The 21,688-nt window shown below is 44.9% G+C and overlaps 2 long non-coding RNA genes across 3 annotated transcripts; one reads left to right on the top strand and one right to left on the bottom strand.

Moving 5' to 3' along the window:
• Window positions 1-735: 735 nt before the first annotated feature.
• On the bottom strand, window positions 736-4,810 carry LOC129626631 (uncharacterized). Of its 2 annotated transcripts, none has more exons than XR_008702102.1 (4): window positions 4,256-4,810; window positions 3,842-3,955; window positions 3,222-3,338; window positions 736-1,335 (listed from the first exon to the last, which is right to left on the bottom strand). It is a non-coding gene; the product is annotated as an uncharacterized LOC129626631 (long non-coding RNA). The 2 variants fall into 2 exon arrangements; XR_008702101.1 differs by lacking the exon at window positions 736-1,335 and adding an exon at window positions 2,322-2,460 and having other exon boundaries at window positions 4,256-4,807.
• On the top strand, window positions 2,404-21,304 carry LOC129626632 (uncharacterized). Its single transcript, XR_008702103.1, has 3 exons — window positions 2,404-2,537; window positions 3,506-3,616; window positions 20,623-21,304. It is a non-coding gene; the product is annotated as an uncharacterized LOC129626632 (long non-coding RNA).
• Window positions 21,305-21,688: the final 384 nt, after the last annotated feature.

The following is a 21,688-nucleotide window of genomic DNA, read 5'->3' as shown; positions in this document are numbered from 1 at the left end:
CCCCGCTCACGGCGCGTGTAACCTCCCTGCCCACACTGCTTGGGCTCTAGGTTGTTCCGCCGGGAACAATCAGAGGCCGGCCCTGGACTGAGCTCCCAGGTCCAAGCCGCTCAGGTTCAGGCACTCGGGTAGTCCTCAGAGGCGCAGACTCGGTTGGGCCTGCGTTTTGTGTTCTTCCCAGGTCGAGCAGCTCAGGTGATGAGGTGTTTGGCGGGCGCCAATGCTGCGACTTATCGCCTCCCCGCCACTCGGTTATCTGGGTGTAAAACCGGCGCACCTTCTCAGGCAGATATTGACCGTCCAGACCCCCAAGAAGTTTTAGTTAGCAAAGAAGCCTGCTTACAGTTTTATAGATAGTGTCTCTCTGGGGCTGCGATGTCCCCCTTCCGGCTCTGGCTGCCTGTCACCGGAGGGGGAAGGTCTGCAGCCGGCTATCTCTGTTCAGTCCTTTGTTCTGTGCGCGGGCCTGGCGGTGTTAGGTTAGGGCTGGCTTTTCGCGTGGTAGATATCCCACAGTCTGGTTTGCTAGCCCAAATTATTTCGCTCAGATAGCGCTCAGGACATTCGGCCCGATTCTTACTCTAAGGGACACAGCCCGCGCCGCGCTTCCCTGCCCAGCCCCCGCTTGCTAATGCCGTGTGCAGGCGTCTGCGCTGCTTCTCCGCTGGGGGAGTTACCGTAGGGCTCACAATCCGCGATTTTTAATTGTTTATTTTTTTTTTTTTTTCCCCTCCCTTTTATGTTGCCCTCTGTGCTTCCAAAGCTCGGCACAGATTCGGCAGTGAGAGGGTTTCCTGGTGTTTGGAAACTTCTCTCTTTTTAAGACTCCCTTCCCGGGACGGAACTCCGTCCCTCCCTCTTTTGTCTCTTTTTTTGTCTTTTATATTTTTTCCTACCTCCTTTCGAAGAGTTGGGCTGCTTTTCTGGGTGCCTGATGTCCTCTGCCGGCATTCAGAAGTTGTTTTGTGGAATTTACTCGACGTTTAAATGTTCTTTTGATGAATTTGTGGGGGAGAAAGTGTTCTCCCCGTCCTACTCCTCCGCCATCTTGGCTCCTCCTCCTGTGTGAAGTTTTTTACACAGTTTATCTGAATCTTTGTTGCAGCTTTGCTACAGGGTCAAGGAGAGGGTAAACTGAATGTCTTTTGATGCCAACGAGGCAGCTTTGCAAAGTCACTCAGCTAGCAAGTCAAATTTCAAACCCAGAGGGTTAGACTCTAAATCCAGGACTCTTCACTACTGCACCTAAATGCATCCCAGACGGGCATTTGGGCTTCCCAGGATCCAGTCCACAGAGTCCACTTCACACCGCAGTTTTTGCCTTCTGTGCACCTTCTGGTTCAGCCAGAGGAGTTATTATTTAACATACGTGCTCTGGCTTCCCAGACTCTACCGAGACTTAGGAAACACCTGCTTCCCAGAATACTTTTCCCGCCTTCTCTGCACAGCCAACCCCATAATCCTTCAAGACCCAGTGCCAGACATTGTCTCTTCCAGAAAACCTTCCCTCACCCCTTCTGCCTGCCATCACCATGCACACCCCACCAGGAGTCTACCCTCCCTTCTCTAAACTCTCAGAGCGTTTTCTTGGCACTATTGCTGTGACTCTTCACACCCCATCCTGGGTATTTCAGCTTTGTGTAGGGAAGTCCCGTCTCTGTCTCTACTGGATGCAGTTCACATGGGAAGCAGGATCCATGTGGATGCACACTGCCCCAGCTCAGGAGATTGTGGATTGAAGCCCCTGCCACTGCAGTCCCACAACTGGGTCTGAACAGCAAAGTCATATCGAACTTCCGCCTCCCCCTTCTCCCCCCACTGCCCCGCCCCCGCTTCTCTCATCCCTTCCCCCCAACCTAATTGATTTAACAGCATTTTGTGGGACTCTCCAATGAAGCATGAAAGGGACCCACACGCACCAGGAGTCACACAATTAATCAAAAGGCCAGAGAAAAATGGAAATGATGGATAAGGTCAAAATAGAAACCTGCCAATAGCCACCATCTCTGTCAACAGAGCCCAGTCTTTCTCTCACCTCCTCCCAGCTTGGATTGTGTGATCAAGTCTCAACCGGAAGGCATAAGTAAAGGGCTGAGAGTGCTTAGGAGCTAGGCTGTGCCCCTGAATTTACTCTGGAGAAATTCCATCAACTCAACCGGCATTTATGAGGCACCTACTGCACACCTGCTACTCTGTTGGGCAGTGGAGATGTAATGATGACAAAGGTTTTCTGTCCAAGAGCTGAACAGGTGGGTAGGCTCATAAGGAGATGGGGAGGGGAAGAGATGGGCCGCTTCGTTCGGATCACGTGACTGGAGGAAATCCTGTCTCTGCTTTCAACCAGGAAGTGAGATAACATTTTACATAAAGGCTTGGCTGTGCTGTGTGCTTCATCCTTATTCACTTCCTTCCACGTCTGCCTTGGAGCCCTTGAGCATATCTCCTCCATCAACACAGACGCTAGTGGTAAATAGAAGATGAAGTAACACAGTTGAGGGAAACAAGCCCATGGTAAAGACCCTGCATAACTGCCTTATGTAAGCAAAGCTGAGCTGGGTTTTATTTTCTTTATGTTTTTCTGGCGAAATGCATCCTTTCCCTTCTTATGAGCCTCAGATGGTACACCCTCCTGCAAAAAACTAAAATATCTCTGAAGGTACCTAGGATCCATGTCATAATTTTCCCTTCTCTGAAGTGGAAAGGGAAATATCCACCTCCTAGAGCCTCTATGAGAAATAGATGAGATAACTCATCCCTCTAGTCAATAAATATTACTGAATGCCTATGTTGTGCCAGCATTGTTCTAGCTGCTGGAATTACAGCAGTAAACAAAAGATTTTTTTTTAAATCCCCATCCTGGGATTTCCCTGGTGATCCATTGGTTAAGACTCCATGCTCCCAATGCAGGAGGCATGGGTTCTATCCCTGATCAAGGAAGTAAGATTCCACATGCTGTGTGGTGTAGCCAAAAAAAAAAAAACCACACAACTTTAAAAAATTATTTTTAAAAAGTCTCCATCCTTCCAGTGGGCAAGGACAAGTAACATATCTGGGTAAAATGTATAGTGTATCAGATGGTGGAGCACATGCAAAGCATTTTGCATATGGCATGACTTGTGATAAATACTCAGTATTTATGGTGATAGAGATAATGATTAGCACCAAGAGCTATTTACCAAGAAGAGTCAGCTTCTCCAAGGTCAAGTTCAAAGGCACCTTACCGGGTAGAGGTACAGGAGGGCCTCGGTTCCCACAATCACCTAACAGTGTGCCATCCGTTCGAAGAAAGGAAGATGATCATCCCCGAAGATGTCAGGGTTACAGCAAATGCCCATGTGCTTAAGAACAACAATGGAAACAGTTTTCACGCTTGGTCACCCTTACCTCTAAATCACTTCCTCATTTGACTCAGTGATCTAAATATCCCCAAAGCTTTTCTTACATGAAAAATAAAATTACATTGGCAAGATGTATAAATTGTGTGTCCCTTTGCTTCCTGATATAGAAAGAAATGAATCAACTTCAGCATTGATCCCCATCATTGGGACAGAGTTCAGCATGCAAACACTCAGAGGTGGCTGACCACAACCAGAACACCTACCCCACCCGGAACAAGGTAACTGACTTTAATTGTGCATCTGAAAAAGTAAAGTGCTGCTTAGAGCTGCTGTAAACATCTTCCGATGAAAAAGCATCTCCCATCTGTAGTATTCATCTACCCATTCATGCATCCTCCAATCTTCAATCCATCCTTCTACCTGTCTAACCATTTATAGAGCCACACACCTATCTGATTAACACCCATCCACCCATCCATCCATCCAGTCATCCATATACCTACCTTTCTACTTAACTATCCACTCATCTTCCCATCCAAATCATCCAGACATGGTCTGTGATGTCTAAGGGCATCCTTAGAATGGGTTGTTTTTATTGTCCTTTACAGCCCAAGATTCTATAATTCCACAAAAATTGATGGATGAGAAATGATGATATACAACATGAACTGCAATTTCAGCAAGCCCCCAGAGAGCTCTCTCATCTAGTGGAAAAGATCAAGAGATTCACACAGACATAATTAAAGCAAGAGGCAGAAAATAAAGCACCTGAGGGAGGTATAAGCAGCAGCATGAAGGGTGGGGCTAGCTGAGAGTAAAACAGCCTGATCCCTACAGAGAAAGGAGGCCTTAACTGTTTTTGAAATATGTGACAATCAGCACCATGAGTTTGAAGGACACCAAAAGCCAGAATTTACCTCCCCCAGTAGCCTGTACCATGCTTCACACTCCACCCTCTTTTTGCACGAGGGCGTCTTCTCCAGGTGGTCTTTATTAGTGGCACAAATTGCCTGGGCAACAGATCCATCAGCACCTATCTACAAGATTAGCAATCACATCATCTGTGATTCAGGATTTTATTTTCTGAAGCTGAAATCAGGGCATGTGACAAGCACACAGGGAGACAAATAAAAGGTCTATTTGAGATCTGAGCTGCCTTGGAAAATCTGCCTCGTAGAGATGCTGTGCTTGTAGAAACTATTCTCCCTGCCTGGCCGCTCTGCCTTCAGTCTCACCCAAAGCAATTCCTTTTGATAATAATCAGTAGATTATTACTAAATACAAATCTAGTTTAATCAGTCCCTTATTTTTTATGTATCTGACTCCACATGATCTTCAAGGTCCTCCTTAATCTGTCTCAAATATAATTTTTTGCCAATATTTCTACCACCCACTGCCCTCATTCTGCTTTTGATGCACTAAGATATTTACTGCTTCCTAAATAAACCTTGATTCCATGGGGATCAAGACCATCCCCATGGAAAAGAAATGCAAGAAAGCAAAATGGCTGTCTGGGGAGGCCTTACAAATAGCTGTGAAAAGAAGAGAAGCGAAAAGCAAAGGAGAAAAGGAAAGATATAAGCATCTGAATTCAGAGTTCCAAAGAATAGCAAGGAGAGATAAGAAAGCCTTCCTCAGCGATCAATGCAAAGAAATAAAGGAAAACAACAGAATGGGAAAGACTAGAGATCTCTTCAAGAAAATTAGAGATACCAAGGGAAAATTTCATGCAAAGATGAGCTCGATAAAGGACAGAAATGGTATGGACCTAACAGAAGCAGAAGATATTAAGAAGAGGTGGCAGGAATACACAGAAGAACTGTACAAAACAGAGCTTCACGACCCAGATGATCACGATGGTGTGATCACTGACCTAGAGCCAGACATCCTGGAATGTGAAGTCAAGTGGGCCTTAGAAACCATCACTACGAACAAAGCTAGTGGAGGTGATGGAATTCCAGTTGAGCTATTTCAAAGCCTGAAACATGATGCTGTGAAAGTGCTGCACTCAATATGCCAGCAAATTTGGAAAACTCAGCAGTGGCCACAGGACTGGAAAAGGTCAGTTTTCACTCCAATCCCAAAGACAGGCAATGCCAAAGAATGCTCAAACTACCGCACAATTGCACTCATCTCACACGCTAGTAAAGTGATGCTTAAAATTCTCCAAGCCAGGCTTCAGCAATACGTGAACCGTGAACTTCCAGATGTTCAAGCTGGTTTTAGAAAAGGCAGAGCAACCAGAGATCAAATTGCCAACATTCGCTGGATCATGGAAAAAGCAAGAGAGTTCCAGAAAAACATCTGCTTTATTGACTATGCCAAAGCCTTTGACTGTGTGGATCACAATAAACTGTGGAAAATTCTGAAAGAGATGGGAATACCAGACCACCTGATCTGCCTCTTGAGAAATTTGTATGCAGGTCAGGAAGCAACAGTTAGAACTGGACATGGAACAACAGACTGGTTCCAAATAGGAAAAGGAATACATCAAGGCTGTATATTGTCACCTTGCTTATTTAACTTATATGCAGAGTACATCATGAGAAACGCTGGACTGGAAGAAACGCAAACTGGAATCAAGATTGCCAGGAGAAATATCAATAACCTCAGATAAGCAGATGACACCACCTTTATGGCAGAAAGTGAAGAGGACCTAAAAAGCCTCTTGATGAGAGTGAAAGAGGAGAGTGAAAAAGTTGGCTTAAAGCTCAACATTCAGAAAACGAAGATCATGGCATCCGGTCCCATCACTTCATGGGAAATAGATGGAGAAACAGTGGAAACAGTGTCAGACTTTATTTTTCTGGGCTCCAAAATCACTGCAGATGGTGATTGCAGCCATGAAATTAAAAGACACTTACTCCTTGGAAGAAAAGTTATGACCAACCTAGATAGCATATTGAAAAGCAGAGACATTACTTTGCCAACAAAGGTCCGTCTAGTCAAGGCTATGGTTTTTCCAGTGGTCATGTATGGATGTGAGAGTTGGACTGTGAAGAAGGCTGAGTGCCAAAGAATTGATGCTTTTGAACTGTGGTGTTGGAGAAGACTCTTGAGAGTCCCTTGGACTGCAAGGAGATCCAACCAGTCCATTCTAAAGGAGATCAGCCCTGGGATTTCTTTGGAAGGAATGATGCTAAAGCTGAAACTCCAGCACTTTGGCCACCTCATGCAAAGAGCTGACTCATTGGAAAAGACTCTGATGCTGGGAGGGATTGGGGGCAGGAGAAGAAGGGAACGACAGAGGATGAGATGGCTGGATGGCATCACCGACTAAATGGACGTGAATTTGAGTGAACTCCGGGAGATGGTGATGGCAGGGAGGCCTGGCATGCTGCGATTCATAGGGTCACAAAGAGTCGGATGACTGAGTGACTGAATTGAACTAAACCCAGTGTTTTCAGCCTCTCTGCCTTTGCTCACAGGCTCTCTCTGCCCAGAATTACTTCCTTCTCTCTCTCTTCCCCTCCCTTTTTCTGCTCATTTCTTTTTAAACAGCTATATTGAGGAATAATGGATATACAAAAAACTGCGTGTGTTTAATGTATACAATTTGATGAGTTTGGACATAGGCATATACTCATGAAGCGATCATCATAATCAAGGTAATAGACATACCCAGCACCTCTGAAAATTTCTTTGTGCCCCTCCGTGTTGTGGTGGTTATTATTGTTGTGCTGCGTACTAAGTCACATTAGTCGTGTCCGACTCTTTGAGACCTTATGGACAGTAGCCCCCCAGGCTCCTCTGCCCATGGGGATTGTCCAGGCAAGAATACTGGAGTGGGTTGCCATGCCCTCCTCCAGGGTATCTTCCCGACCCAAGGATCGAGCCTGAGTCTCCTGCATTGGCAGGCAGATTCTTTAAAACTAGTGCCACCTGGGAAGCCCAAGAACAATTAACATGAGAGCTGCCCTTCTAAGACATGGTTAAGGGCACTATACAGCATTGTTCACTACAGGTTTATGTTCAATAAGTAGTATTGTTCACTACTTATGGAGTAAGATGGACTCTGCTGCTGCTGCTAAGGTGCTTCAGTCACGTCCGACTCTGTGTGACCTCATAGACGGCAGCCCACCAGGCTTCCCCGTCCCTGGGATTCTCCAGGCAAGAACACTAGAGTGGGTTGCCATTTCCTTCTCCAATGCGTGAAAGTGAAAAGTGAAAGTGAAGTCGCTCAGTCATGTCTGACTCCTAGCGACCCCATGGACTGCAGCCTACCAGGCTCCTCTGTCCATAGGACTTTCCAGGCAAGAGTACTGGAGTGGGGTGCCATTTCCTTCTCCCAAGATGGACTCTAGAACCTTTCTTATCTTGCATAACTGAAACATTGTACCCATTGAACAACTTCCTATTTCCCCTTCCCCAGCCCCTGGCAACCACCATTCCTACTCTCCGTTTTGCTGAGTTAGACTCTTTTAGACACTTCTCATTCTCTAAGCAGGTCATCCTGAGTCAGCTTCTCCATTCTTACAAGTCACAGGCTGCCATTCATTCCTCCACAGGTCCCACAACACTTGATTTTTCCAATTTGGCATTTAATAGATTTTCCATGTGTTAGTTTCTTATGTATATGAGTCTCTTCCTCCCCTCTCCAACTTTATTGTAAAGAGGAAAAGAGCAGAAGCCCCTCTGTTAAACTAGATAGTGCTAGTTATGTAGTTTCTCAGTAAATATTTCTATAATACTTAGGGCTTTGGTTGTCAGAACATCAAGCTTTGAAACTGTCTCAGATTATCATTAACAAGTAGATAATATAGAAAGCCATGCCTTTTTGAAGTGCTTCCGGGTTCACAAACCTATTTTACTAATATTAGATAAAAGACCAAGTGGATCAGAAATACCTTGGTAGCTGTGGCCGATTCTTGTTGATGTTTGGCAAAAAACACCAAAATTCTGTAAAACAATTATCCTTCAATTAAAAAAAAAAAAGAAATACCTTGGTAGCATTTGAATTTTGTTCTCTTAAAGCTCAGCAATTGAACTAAGTTGAACTGAAAGGACCTCAGAAATCATCCAATTTAGTGTCCCCGTTTTACAGATAAGATTGCACTGTTTCGACTTAGTCACCCCTCCAGTTAGAACTGTTACCAAGCTACAGCCACAGGGACAGTTCTGGGCCCCTCTCTCCTGCCACTGCGCCAACAAGGCTGTCAGTGATCCCGGGGCACGCCTAGGCCATGGCAGCACGCTCCAGTCGTCATCAAACCCAGGAGATGGGTGGCAACTCCCCGTCTCCCCGTCCCTCCTCCAGGGCGAAGACTGGGCAAGTGCTCTTTCGACTCTTACACACTTGGACTTTTTTTCTTCTTGTCCGAATCAGTTATTTTAAGAAAAGGGGAAAGGAAACCACTTGTCATTTCTGAGATTAGTCACACACACACACAAGCTCATTGTCAAGTCAGATCACAATGAACACCCAGCTTAAGGCTTTTTTCTTTGCAAGAGGGATGGAAAGGGAGAGATCGTGAATGTCCATCCTAGAAGAATTCAGCAGGCAAATAATCCGGGAGAAAAGAGAGCTACCCACCCACAGGTCACCTTGAAGCACTGGGTGACCGTTCTGAAAGGCTAAAACCAGTAGCAGACACTCTGGGTGGGGATAGGGATAGGCACAGAGAAGACATGGCGAGAACAGCATCATTACTGTTGCGAATATGGCCAAAGTCACATTTGACACTCCAGGCCAGCCTTGGATGCAAAGAATAAACTCAACGGAATTCCAAGAGCAAATATTTTCAGTTCTGGCACTGTCACTGAGGCGTGAAAAAGCCAAGCTCCTGTTTGTTCATAGAATGAAACTCAGGACATCTGAGAAAGCTTTGATTTTTGAGTGTCTTGATCTGTACTGTGTATTACTCATCTTCCATTGTTTTATTGACTGGGGGATAAGATAGAGGTGATAATGTTCATTTAACAGCTAGGACCCTGAGGGAAAAGCAGGTGGGATGAACTGTGAGATTGGGATTGACGCATATACACCATTGATGTGTGTGTGTGCTCAGTCGCTCAGTCGTGTCCAACTTTTTGCGACCCCATGGACTGTAGCCTGCCAGGCTCCTCTGTCCACGGAATTTTCCAGGCAAGAATACTGGAATGAGTTGCCATTTCCTACTCCAGGGAATCTTCCTGAACCAGGGATCAAACCCACGTTTCTGTCATTTCCTGTATTGATAGATGGATTCTTTACCACTGCACAACCTGGGAAGCCTATTGACACTATATATAAAACAGATTACTAATGAGAACCTACTGTATAGCTCAAGGAACTCTACTCAATGCTCTTTGGTGACCTGAATGGGAAGGAAATCCAAAAAAGAGGGGATATATGTACACTATTGCCGATTCACTTTGCTGCGCAGCAGACACTAACACAGCATTGTAAACAACTATACTTCAATAAAAATTAATTTTAAATAAAACTAAAAACAAACCAACCAACACAAAACAGGGCTAGGACCGAGGAGTGTAGTGCCTTTCTCAAGTTTAGGTAGGTTCTTAGGGCAGATTGAGGACCCAGAATCAGGCTTCCTGAACACTGAGAAACAAGGTGTTGCAAAGCTGGTGGGTCCTTCCGAAGAGCAGAGAGACTTCCACCTGCCAGTCTCCCTCGCACAACAGCTGAAGTCTTGTAAACACATGCACGACCTCAGCTAAGAAGAGGTACAAAGCGGGGGTGCTCTGCACCCCATGGTTAAGAGTCTCCCTTTGACGTCCCCTGGGTCTCACCTTTCTCCTGCTGAGCTCTGGGGTCAGCTTGATACTAGATTCCAGAGCTATCTTCCTTTCCCTTAAAACTCTAGCCCAAGCTGGACCAACATGTCCTTTTCTTCTTTTCCAAATGCAGAGCTGAGACAGCAACATTTCTGCAAAGGACAGCTATGAATAGTAACCAGAGAGCTGTGACTAACAATAAAAAAACAGTATCATAACTGCCACATTTCCAAAGAAGTCTGTGATACTGAGAGAACTAGAGACTTGACCCCAGAAGGCCAGAGCCTCCTCCCAGGCACCTGCTTTCCCAGGAGCTCATCTCCAGTTCAGTCACTGGTGCCCAACTCCAGATGTATCCATTTCTGCACCTTGCAATGCAAGGGTCTTATCCCCGTTTCACAGATGATGAAACTGAAACACAGGAAGTTGTGTATCTCAACACTGAGCTACTGACTGATGGGGCTGCAGCTTCACCTCCACCTTGATTCCAGTGACTGGCCCCCTTCCAACTCTACAATTGCTTGTCCTTTATGTAGTTAGCAGTCCTTCTGCTTACTATCCTTTCAGCACTGTTACTAAAAAAAGTGCTTGGGGCAACTTTCATGAGCCGTTGCTCCTACAGTCTTCCTCTGTGTAGAATCCTCTGCTGAGAAAGTTCATCCACGTGGCAGCGAAAACCTGTGACCACTATTTAATCAACCAACAAGTACCAATCAAACTTCACTATGTGCCAAGCATAGGGACTGTGGAGATATTTCTAAGACACCTTAGACCTTTGGGTGGTACAAAAGAGCTGAGTTGGAGAGACAAAAATAACACACATTAGAACAAACTGTTATAATATAAAGAGAGCATTTCATTATTTGCCACATCACAAACCCTGGAATGCCTTCCGTGCCTGAACTACACTCATTTGCATAATCTCATGCTGACAAAACATGATGGACCATGGATTAGAGTAGCAAACATTGCTAGACATTACTCAGAGCCAATCAGGGGAGCAAAGACATTAAAGAAGCAAAGTAAATCCAATTTTGATCAAAGAGCAAGGCAATGATTAAATAATCTGCAAAGTTTTTTTTGTTTTTTTTTTTTAATTAATACAGTCCTCAGGGAATTCTGAAAGGATCCCCACGGAGTCTTGAGCAATGACAGCATCACTAAAACATGGGACTTCATTCTCAAATGGATTTATCGGAGAGGGAAATACTTGCTTGGATTTATAAACTCGGGGTTTTGTTTTTTTTTTTTTTAAAGGAAATCATGGGACTTCCCTGGTGGTCCAATAATTAAGAGTCCAGCTTGCAATGCAGGGGTTGCAGTTTGATTCCCGGTTAGGGAACTAAGATCCCACGTGTCACAGAGCAACCAAGTCCACATGCGGCAACTCCTGAAGCCTGTGTGCTCTGGGCTCCATGCGACACAACCAGAGCCCACGCACCGCAACAAGGCCCTGCATGATGCGGCTAAGACCCTACACAGTCAAGTAAATTTTTTTAAAAAATTAAAAAAAGAAAATCATGCCACTTTATTACTGAACTAGGGTCATTTTTAACTTAAATACATAAGAAGCTATGTAGAAAACTGACTTGATGTGTCTGGAATGTATCATTTCTGTATTTTGGCCGGGCGGGGGGGAGAGACTGTTAAGACACTGGTCAAACATTGCTCAAAGTCAGGGAATTTTTTCTAAACTTGGCAAAGATTTCCATTCCCTTTTGGCTTATAGAAGTGCCAGATTTCATGCTGCTGGAGAGCTCTGGGGACTTGATGAGGTTTGTTTTTGTGTGTGTTTGATTACAGACGATTACATTCTTTTTTATTTTATTTTTGGCTGTGCTGGATCTTCATTGCTGTGGCAGCTTTTCTTTAGTTGTGGAGCACGGGCTCTGGGGCCTGCAGGCTTCAGTAGCTGCAGCTCCCGGGCACAGGCTCAGTAGTCATGGTACTCAGGCTTAGTTGCTCTGAGGCACGTGGGATCTTTCCAGACGAGGGATCGAACCTGTGTCTCCTGCACTGGCAGGCGGATTCTTTACCACTGAGCCACCAGGGAAGCCTCAGAAGATTGCATTCTGAAGGGTCTATAAGTCAAGGCCAGATGTGCACATGCCTGGTGCTTAACTGCCTCCCAAGCTCCATCTGAGCCTATGATAGAGTTTCTCAGTGGCTCAGGTGTTAAAGAATCCGGCTGCAATGCAGGAGACTTGGGTTCGATGCCTGGGTTGGGAAGATCCCCTGGAGAAGGGAAAGGCTACCCACTCTAGTATTCTGGCCTGGAGAATTCTACGGCCTGTACAGTCCATGGGGTTCAAAGAGTTGGACACGACTGAGTGACTTTCACTTACCTCAGCACAGTTATATCCGAGTCTCTAGGAAGGGACCAGGCAGCAGTATTAGTTGAAAGCTCTGCAGGCAATCCCTGTGTACAAGCCAAGTCGAGAACACTGCTGTGTCAGTTGTCCCCCTGAAGCCCAGCTTGTACCAGGATGTGGGGCTGCCAAAGTTCAACAGCTGTTAGGATCACACCATAGCCTGGTGAGTGGTGTCCCAGCCTCTGCAGTCCATCCCCAGGCCAGTGCGAATCCCACCTCCCCTACAGTTCTAGTTGTGGGTCCAAAGGCATGGAAGAACGATGATACTTCTGTGCCTCCTTTCCCTCATCTGTAAAATGGGGATTAAATCTTCTTTGAGGATCATCATGAGAATTAACAAAGGTAATATATATGTTATCTATAATATATACATATAAGGCACTCAGTGTACCATGTGGCACACAGTGACCCCTGGAATACGTGACTTCTGAACTCTCACTATGTCACCCTGAGTGAAGAGAAGATGACACAAGATGAACAGAGCATGGTGATCCGGGAGGAATTTGCTATCATTTACCCTTCTCCTCTCTTCCCTCCGATAACCTTTCTCTTGGCATTTGAGGTGGAACACAAAAAGCTTATATATCTTCCACAGCTGCAAATTGGCCTTCACAGACAGTCCCAGAGGGCAGAGGGCAGCATCTCTGGGTGGTGGAGAAGGACAGCTGCCCTGGGATATGCCCTGGGTCCTGGACTTTTTAGGAGCTCTAATCAGTTTCCACTGGACAAAGTATCAGACCCTGAACCCAATGGATTTTCTGAACGTGAGTGGCTGTGAGGAAGGAGAGGGTCTCTCTGTCTTCTTGCCCTTATGTGTGCAGAAGTCACCACCAGCAGAATTCAAACAGGTACTCATGACCCCAGCTTCCTTTTTTCTGAGAAGCATAGATTCTGAACCACAATAAAAGCTGTGTGATTCAGATTTTATACTGTGATAAGACAAGTTACACTAAAACAATAATCTTTAAGTTGTAACAGAAGTCCCTTCTTTTGAACACATATTTTAACTCCAGGTGCTGCCTAACAAATCATGAAAAGCAGGTTTTACAGAAAGAGGATCTGCATCCCTGAAGCATGCCAGATGCTTGGCATGAATTACCTCCTCCCTTTAGGCTGAGGCTCATGGAAAAGAACCAAGGTATAAACTCAACTGGCAAATGCTGGATTCTTGGGACTGGATTTTTCCCAAGGCTGTACATGTCAATATCACCCAGAAACCTTGTCAAGAGATCGTGGGGCCTCAGCCCTAGAGTTTCTAATCCAGGAGGTCTGGGATAGGGCCCAAGTGTCTACATTTCTAACAAGTTCCCAGGTGATGCTGATGCTGCTGGTCCAGGGACCACAGTTTGAGAACATCTGCTTTTATGGCCACAGTATCGATTACATAAACCTGTCAAAAAGAACAGGGGAGGAGTCCTTAAACATAATTTTAGAGTAGGTTGTTGGGTTTCCCTACCCACCCACATACATTCAATACCATTATTTGCTGAGCAGATGTATTCCTCAGAAGCAGCAGAAGGTTTCTGCTTAGCCCAGATCCAAGCATACCCTCCATAGCAGCTGAGAATGGAAAGCCAAGGCTTTAGTGGTCTCCCAGATTTGGTGGCTTAGTTCCCTAAGGGTCTTTCCTTGGATCAGGTAAGGAAAAGTCCAGGAAAGGGAAAATAAACTGGCCCCACAAGGCAGCCACAGCACCCTTACTCAACCTTTACTGTTTTCTTTTTTTCTTAAAATTTTTTGGCCATTCTGTGCAGCACATGGCATCTTTGTTCCCCAAGCAGGGAGCCAACCTGTGCCTCCTGCAATGTAAGCACAGAGTCTTAACCATTGGACCATAGGGAAGTCCCTTATTCAACTTCTTCAGGAGACCTTGGCAACCACTGAAGCTTGATTGCAGTTTGTGGCCATTAACACAAGCTGGTCCTCAGGTGACCTCAGAAAGCCTTTTCTCTGATATTTGTCTGGTTTCCTAGCAATACCTTAATGTTTAGGTTTAAGAACATTAAGAAATGGAGGTGAAAACAAAAATTTTTAGGAGATCATCCCTGATGGCTTCCCCCACCAGGTATTGGGAGCGAATTAGAAGCATTCTGACTGAATTAGTTATCTACAGAGGTATCTGTGGAATTAGAAGCTTTTTGACTGCCAGCATGAATAAGGTCTGTGATCTCAATGCACAGGCTAAACAGAAAACCACAGGCTGATGAATGCAGTTCCCCCTCACAATTAAAACCACACAAAAGCACAACTGCAGATGAGGCAGTGAAGCTGGGAGCTGCTGGCAGAAAGACCAGCTTGTGTGCAATGAGCTGAAATAAAACCAGTGTTTGAAAGCTTAGGGCTTTGAGAAATATATGCCATGGCATTTTTTAGAAGACAATATATGAAGTAATTGCCACCTACCCAGTAGCGTGAAATGGATCAAAATGGCAAGAAATGCTACCCCAGTGAGGTTTTAGTCAATTAGATGATGTTGGAAAGTGTGATATCGGGAGAGAAAGTGAGAGTGGAGTCAGCCCTGCGTTCAGTCCCAGCTCTGCCACTTATTGGCAGAGTGACCTTGGACATAAGGCCTGATCCCCACATCCAAACCACCACCAAAAGATGTCCTAAGTCTGGTCACTTCTCTCATCACCATTGCTGCCCACTGCATGCAAACCATTATCATCTCTTACCTGGATTACTACAGTAACCTGCTAACTAGTCTCCCTGCATCTATAGTTGTCACCTAACAGCTCATTCTCTACTCAGTAGCCAGAGTGAGCTGATCTTTTTTTTTTTTAATTGTGATGAAACATGCAGAACAAAATTTTCCATTTAAACCACTTTTAAGTAGTGTTAAGTATGTCCACACTGTTGAGCAACTAAATCTCTAGAATGTTTTCATCTTGCAAAACTATAACTCTGGGCCCATTAAACAATTCCTCATTTCCTAACCACCCCTAGTAACCACCATTCCAGTTTCTGTTTCTGTGAGTCTGACTACTCTGCTGCTGCTAAGTCACTTCAGTCGTGTCCGACTCTGTGTGACCCCATAGACGGCAGCCCACCAGGCTCTTCGGTCCCTGGGATTCTCCAGGCAAGAACACTGGAGTGGGTTGCCATTTCCTTCTCCAATGCATGAAAGGGAAAAGTGAAAGTGAAGTTGCTCAGTCGTGTCCGACTCTTAGGGACCCCATGGACTGCAGCCTACCAGGCTCCTCCGACCATGGGATTTTCCAGGCAAGAGTACTGGAGTGGGGTGCCATTGCCTTCTCCGCTGACTATTCTAAGTATCACATATAAGTGAAGCCACGCAGTTTTTGTCTTCTCAGTTCAGTTCAGTCGCTCAGTCGTGTCCGACTCTTTGTGACTCCATGAATCGCAGCATGCCAGGCCTCCCTGTCCATCACCAACTCCCGGGGTTCACCCAGACTCATGTCCATCGAGTCAGTGACGCCATCCAGCCATCTCATCCTCTGTCGTCCCCTTCTCCTCCTGCCCCAAATCCCTCCCAGCAACAGAGTCTTTTCCAATGAGTCAACTCTTCGCATGAGGTGGCCAAAGTACTGGAGTTTCAGCTTCAGCATCATTCCCTCCAAAGAAATCCCAGGGCTGATCTCCTTCAGAATGGACTGGTTGGATCTCCTTGTAGTCCAAGGGACTCTCAAGAGTCTTCTCCAACACCACAGTTCAAAAGCATCAATTCTTCGGCGCTCAGCCTTCTTCACAGTCCAACTCGCACATCCATACATGACCACTGGAAAAACCATAGCCTTGACTAGATGGACCTTTGTTGGCAAAGTAATGTCTCTGCTTTTCAATATGCTCTCTAGGTTGGTCATAACTTTCCTTCCAAGGAGTAAGTGTCTTTTAATTTCATGGCTGCAGTCACCATCTGTAGTGATTTTGGAGCCCAGAAAAATAAAGTCTGATACTATTTCCACTGTTTCCCCATCTATTTGCCATGAAATGATGGGACCGGATGCCATGATCTTCGTTTTCTGAATGTTGAGCTTTAAGCCAACTTTTTCACTCTCCTCTTTCACTCTCATCAAGAGGCTTTTTAGGTCCTCTTCACTTTCTGCCATAAAGGTGGTGTCATCTGCTTATCTGAGGTTATTGATATTTCTCCCGGCAATCTTGATTCCAGCTTGTGTTTCTTCCAGCCCAGTGTTTCTCATGATGTACTCTGCATATAAGTTAAATAAGCAGGGTAACAATATAGAGCCTTGACATACTCCTTTTCCTATTTGGAACCAGTCTGTTGTTCCATGTCCAGTTCTAACTGTTGCTTCCTGACCTGCATACAGGTTTCTCAAGACGCAGGTCAGGTGGTCTGGTATTCCCATCTCTTTCAGAATTTTCCACAGTTTATTGTGATCCACACAGTCAAAGGCTTTGGCATAGTCAATAAAGCAGAAATAGATGTTTTTCTGGAACTCTCTTGCTTTTTCTATGATCCAGCAGATGTTGGCAATTTGATCTCTGGTTCCTCTGCCTTTTCTAAAACCAGCTTGAACATCAGGAAGTTCACAGTTCACATATTGCTGAAGCCTGGCTTGGAGAATTTTGAGCATTACTTTACTAGCATGTGAGATGAGTGCAATTGTGCGGTAGTTTGAGCATTCTTTGGCATTGCCTTTCTTTGGGATTGGGATGAAAACTGACCTTTTCCAGTCCTGTGGCCACTGCTGAGTTTTCCAAATTTTCTGGCATATTGAGTGCAGCACTTTCACAGCATCATCTTTTAGGATCCGAAATAGCTCAACTGGAATTCCGTCACCTCCACTAGCTTTGTTTGTAGTGATGCTTCTTAAGGCCCACTTGACTTCACATTCCAGGATGTCTGGCTCTAGGTGAGTGATCACTCCATTGTAATTATCTGGGATGTGAAGATCTTTTTTGTATAGTTCTTCTGTGTATTCCTGCCACCTCTTCTTAATATCTTCTGCTTCTGTTAGGTCCATACCATTTCTGTCCTTTATCGAGCCCATCTTTTCATGAAACGTTCCCTTGGTATCTCTGATTTTCTTGAAGAGATTTCTAGTCTTTCCCATTCTATTATTTTCCTCTATTTCTTTGCACTACTCTACCCTCTGCTGCTGCTGCTGCTAAGTCACTTCAGTTGTGTCCGACTCTGTGTGACCCCATAGACGGCAGCCCACCAGGCTCCCCCATCCCTGGAATTCTCCAGGCAAGAACACTGGAGTGGGTTGCCATTTCCTTCTCCAATGCATGAAAGTGAAAAGTGAAAATGAAGTTGCTCAGTCATGTCCAACTCTGTGACCCCATGGACTGCAGCCTACCAGGCTCATCCATCTATGGGATTTTCCAGGCAAGAGTGGTGGAGTCAGGTGCCATTGCCTTCTCTGGCTCTACCCCCTAAATATCAGTAATACCTTCACCCATCAAATGTGACAACCAAAAATATTTCCAGACATTGTTGAATGTTTCCTGGTTGATGTTGAATGTTTCCTGGTTGAGAATCACTGAATTAGATCCTGGCTTTCCCCAGCTTAAAGCCTTCTGGAGTCTTCCCACCATACTTAGGATAAAATCCAAACTGTCCCCAACAAAGCTCCCAAGGCTGCTCTGCCCACTTCTTTGACCTTGTCTTACTGGGCCTTGTATTTGGTCCCCAGCATAACAAAATCATCCCTAGCTCAGGGCCTTTACATTTATGTTTCCCATTGCCTGGGGTCTCAGGTCTCTGCCATTCACACCTCAACTCATATGTCACCTCCTCAAGGACGCTTACTCCTTGGAAGGAAAGTTATGACCAACCTAGACAGCATATTAAAAAACAGAGACATTACTTTGCCAACAAAGATCTGTCTAGTCAAGGCTATGGTTTTTCCAGTGGTCATATATGGATGTGAGAGTTGGACTATAAAGAAAGCTGAGCACCGAAAAATTGATGCTTTTGAACTGTGGTATTGGAGAAGACTCTTGAGAGTCCCTTGGACTGCAAAGAAATCCAACCATTCCATCCTAAAGGAGATCAATCCTGGGTGTTCATTGAAAGAACTGATGTTGAGGCTGAAACTCCAATATTTTGGCCACCTGATGCGAAGAGCTGACTCATTTGAAAAGACCCTGATGCTGGGGAAGATTGAGGGCAGGAGGAGAAGGGGAGGACAGAGGATGAGATGGTTGGATGGCATCATTGACTCGATGGACATGGGTTTGGGTGGGCTCCGGGAGTTGGTGATGGACAGGGAGGCCTGGTGTGCTGCAGTTCATGGGATTGCAAAGAGTCGGTCATGACTGAGTGACTCAAGTGAACTGAACTGAACTGAACAAGGATGTGTTCCTTGATCAACCAACTCAATAATCCAAAAGCCACATTAAAAATAACAGATATTTATGATCCCAGACAAACCAGGAACTTTTGATAGCCTCCAATACTTTGGCCACCTCATGCGAAGAGCTGACTTATTGGAATAGACTCTGATGCTGGGAGGGATTGGGGGCAGGAGGAGAAGGGGACGACAGAGGATGAGATGGCTGGATGGCATCGCTGACTCAATGGACGTGAGTCTCAGTGAACTCCGGGAGTTGGTGATGGACAGGGAGGCCTGGCGTGCTGTGATTCATGGGGTCACAAAGAGTCGGACACGACTGAGCGACTGATCTGATCTGATTGATGCAGGTGAAAGGGAAAAGTGAAAAAGTTGGCTTAAAACTCAACATTCAAAGACCGAAGATCATGGCATCTGGTCACATCACTTCATGATAAATAGATGGAGAAACAATGGAAACAGTGACAGACTTTATTTTCTTGGGCTTCAAAATCACCGCAGATGGTGACTGCAGCCATGAAATTAAAAGATGCTTGCTCCCTGGAAAAGCTATGACAAACCTAGACAGTATATTAAAAAACAGAGACATTACTTTGTCAACAAAGGTCCATCTAGTCAAAGCTATGGTTTTTCCAGTAGTTATGTATGGATGTGAGAGTTGGACCATAAAGAACGCTGAGCATTGAAGAATTGATGCTTTTTAAATGTGTTGAGGAAGACTCTTGAGAGTCCCTTGGACTGCAAGGAGATCAAACCGGTCAATCCTAAAGGAAACCAACCCTGAATATTCATTGAAGTACTGATGCTAAAGCTGAAGCTCCAATTGTTTGGCCACCTGATGCAAAGAGCCGACTCATTAGAAAAGACCCTGATGATGGGAAATATTGAAGGCAGGAGGAGAAGGGAACAATGGAGAATGAGATAGTTGGATGGCATCATTGACTCAATGGACATGAGCTTGACAAGCTAATGTCAGAGAAGCCTGGCATGCTGCAGTCCATGGGGTTGCAAAGAATTGGACATGACTGAGAGACTGAACAACAACAACAAATTATTCATCTGTCAGACTAGGACATGAGCTCCATGAGAGCAGGGATTTGATCTGTTTTGTTCATCAAGTGTCCCCAGCACCTACAACAGCACCAGACAGAGTAGATGCTCAGCAAGCATTGCTGAATGAATGTCAAAACTTTCTGACCTCAATTACTTCAACTCTGAAAATGGATATGATAACTGACAGCCTAGAGACTGTTATACAGAATAAATATCACAAGTGTGCTATCAGATCCTCAATAAAATGCTTATTTCCTCCTTGCTACTTCCATAGAAGAGTAAAGTTTTCTAATTAAAGGGATCTTGTCCATGAAAGTGGAAACCCAGAACTGGAGGTGAGGTCTAGTGTAGCGTTTCTCAATCCTGGCTGAACATGAAAATCACCTAGATCATGTTTGTACAATATCAATGCCCAGGCCCCACCCAAGCCAAGTGAAACAAATGCTCTAAAAGTAAGGCTCAGGCAGGTGAATGGTTTTAATGTTTCCTGGGGGATTCTGCTGCAGAACTCTGAGGCCCCCAAATCAGGTCAGACCTACTAACTTCATAGATGAGGAATCAGGCTTAGAAAGGAGACTTTCCACGATCAACTAAAGTTTGACAAGGGAGCCAAGAATACTCATTGAAGAAAAGATAGTCTCTTTAATACGTGGTGCTGGGATAATTTATTATTCACTTGTAAAAGAATGAAACAGAACCCATATCTTAAACTACTCACAAAAAATTAACTTGAAATGCATTAAAGGGTTAAATGTAGGACCTGAAACCATGAAACTCCTAGAAAACGCAGGAATAAGGCTCTTTGACATGGGTCTTGATAATGATTTTTGGATGTGACATGTTGAACTGTACCCACAGGTCTGCAAGCCCTGTAGCTGCCCAGCCTCAAGACAGAAGAAAGAGCCTGGAGACAGTGACAGAGACATCAATGGTTTATTGTACAGAGGAATCTTAAGTCTGAAGCAAAAGTTCCTGGAGCGTCAACCCATTGTGTGCAGTAGACGTGACAGCTGTCCTCACTACTCAGGGGAGAAAGAGACTGCCATTTATAGAAGGAATTGACATCAGGTTACCTCATCAGTTACCAGGGAAACCAGCAGCTGGAGCAGGTCCTGCACAACTCCTCAGGTTAATGACCATCATGAGACCAGATGGTTGACTTTAAAACACTAGCAGGTGGAGCCATTCTGGACTAAGGATTAGAACCATCACTAGCTGGGGAGGGGACAAGCACATTCATGAAAGAGGGTGTAGGTGAAGTAGGGACTGGTCCAGTGGACGACGTACACAGAGCAAGAGAACGGCCATCTTGAGTGACCTGAACATACAGACACCCAAAGCACAAGCAGTAAAATCAAAAGAAAACAAGTGGGACTTCATCAAATTAAAAAGCTTCTGCACAGCATAAGAATATATCAACAAAGTGACAAGATATCCTATGAAATAGAAAAAAATATTTGGAAACCATGTATTTGGTAAGTGGTTAACCATGTATCTGATAATTGATTAATATCCAAAACATATAAGGAACTCATACAGCTCAATAGCAAAAAAAGAAAAAAAAATTTTAATGGGCAAAAGGCCTGAATAGACATCTGTCCAAAGAAGATTCATGAAAGGTCAACAGGTATTTGACACATGAAAAGATATTCAACATCACTCTCATTATCATTATTGTTGGTTAGTCGCTAAGTAGTGTTCGACTCTTTTGTGACCCCTTGGGCTATGGCCCACCGGGTTCCTCTATCCATGGGATTTCCCAGGCACAAATACTAGAGTGGGTTGCCATTTCCTTCTCCAGGGTATCTTCCTGACCCAGGGATTGAACCCAGGTCTCCTGTCTTGGCAGGCGGATTCTTCACCACTAAGCCACCAGGGAAGCCCCTCACTAGTCATTAGGGAAATACAACTTTAAACCACAATG

Source organism: Bubalus kerabau, chromosome 14, assembly GCF_029407905.1.
Source record: "Bubalus kerabau isolate K-KA32 ecotype Philippines breed swamp buffalo chromosome 14, PCC_UOA_SB_1v2, whole genome shotgun sequence".
NCBI classification, from domain to species: Eukaryota; Metazoa; Chordata; class Mammalia; order Artiodactyla; family Bovidae; genus Bubalus; species Bubalus kerabau.
This window is presented reverse-complemented; position numbering and strand designations above follow the sequence as displayed.